Below are 1,514 nucleotides of genomic sequence, written 5' to 3'. Positions count from 1 at the left end.
GGAGAGAGTGAAAATAAAGTTATAGACGAATCCCACAGTTTTCTTGACTCCTCTGTTAGATCTTTATATATCTTACATTTGGGTAACCTTAAATTATGCAACCAAACAATAAAGCTGAACAAACTAACCTTGGGAAGGCTAAAGAAATGACTGCTTTCCTAATGGAAATATCTGAAATTCCTCAGAAATACCATGAGAAACTAATCTTGATTTTGATCTGATTTTGCCAAATGATTCATGCATTCTGACTCAAGAAAATTAAACTTGTTGATTATAGTTTAGGTGTCTCCTCCTCAGCAAAGGGACTCCGTTTACTTTATTTACTTTCTCTAACCAGTGAGACACCGATGGAATCACCAGGTCAGGGAAATCAAGGGATTTTATTATCATTATCTACAATAAAACACACACTGCTGTTAGAACACCTTAGCAGAGAAATAACTAAGGAATAAAACCTATTTAATATAATACTAAAAATATTAATTAATGCAATACTTAAAATACTTAAAATAACAGTACTTAAAATACTCTGGCCTGGATAGAGAGTCTTCATTAGCAGTAAAAGACATTGGAAAGAATTTGACTTACAATTGATTACAAAAAAAAAAAAAATATATATATATAAATACATACGCATATATATGTGTATATATATAACAAAAGACTCTTGCCATCTGTTCCCTTTAACCGAGCCAATTGAGCACATGAYGCTAAGCAGATTGTCCAGATTGACACAGTCTCAATTTCTGATTCCTAGACTTGTTCCCTTTTTGACATGTGCAGCTGAAACCTAATTTAAAATGTTATTTCCAAAAGGTAAGGATGTTCCAGTAATTATCTGCTGCAGTTTTATGTAAGTGTTAACTTTCTTAGCTTGCTGATTCACTGCCATGATTTCTTCAGTAAGCAGGGTCCAAAAAAATGATGAGATTGCAAAACAGCCTGTGTTCCAAGATTAGAATTTGCTTTTGCTGTTCAAGCRGCACTGTTTAAGCCAGGCTTTTGGGTTATGCTGGCAGCGCTTCCTCTCATCCTTTAGGTAGAGGATTAGAAGGGATCAGGAGGTCAGAGCAGTGTGTAGAGGCAACAGTAGTTACTCCTGTTTGAGGAGCAAAGGTATTGCTTGTAATCTTTTGTTTTGCTTTTGGCTTGTTTGCTTCTCTGTAGGCATTTTGAGCCTGGAGGTGCTCTGCAATAGCAGCCTTTCTTTGGATCAGTGGATCAAATTGTGGGTGAAGAAAGAAGTAGAGGTGCCCCTGCTTGCTTGTAGCTGAGTCTGTGCAGGATGCCAAAGTGCTGCATGCTCCATACTCCACCAGCTCATTCTTAGGACTGCTGGAATAGTAAAATATATAAATGGAATAAATAGATTAAATGTATAAATAGGATAAATAGACTGCTAGAGAAGGCAAGGAAGGAAAATCTGGCAAGCCTAAGGTATAAACTGGAGCTTCAGTAGAGCATATTCAGATCACCTCCGTTTCTTACCTTATTGCTGCTCTTTCGGGCTGCTC

General features: G+C 36.8%; 1 long non-coding RNA gene across 1 annotated transcript in view; it reads left to right on the top strand.

Moving 5' to 3' along the window:
- The window catches only part of LOC112953754, a 21,694-nt gene extending 20,470 nt beyond the window's left edge, over nt 1-1,224 (top strand). The window contains exon 3 of the long non-coding RNA XR_003250612.1: nt 1,168-1,224. This is a non-coding gene — a long non-coding RNA (uncharacterized LOC112953754). The remainder of the gene's footprint in view (nt 1-1,167) is intronic.
- The last annotated feature ends 290 nt before the right edge of the window (nt 1,225-1,514 follow it).

Source organism: Nothoprocta perdicaria, unplaced genomic scaffold (genome assembly GCF_003342845.1).
Source record: "Nothoprocta perdicaria isolate Ctin4 unplaced genomic scaffold, notPer1 scaffold_46, whole genome shotgun sequence".
Classification (NCBI taxonomy): domain Eukaryota; kingdom Metazoa; phylum Chordata; class Aves; order Tinamiformes; family Tinamidae; genus Nothoprocta; species Nothoprocta perdicaria.
Note: the sequence above shows the minus strand (reverse complement) of the source record. Positions and strands in the feature narration are given on the sequence as shown.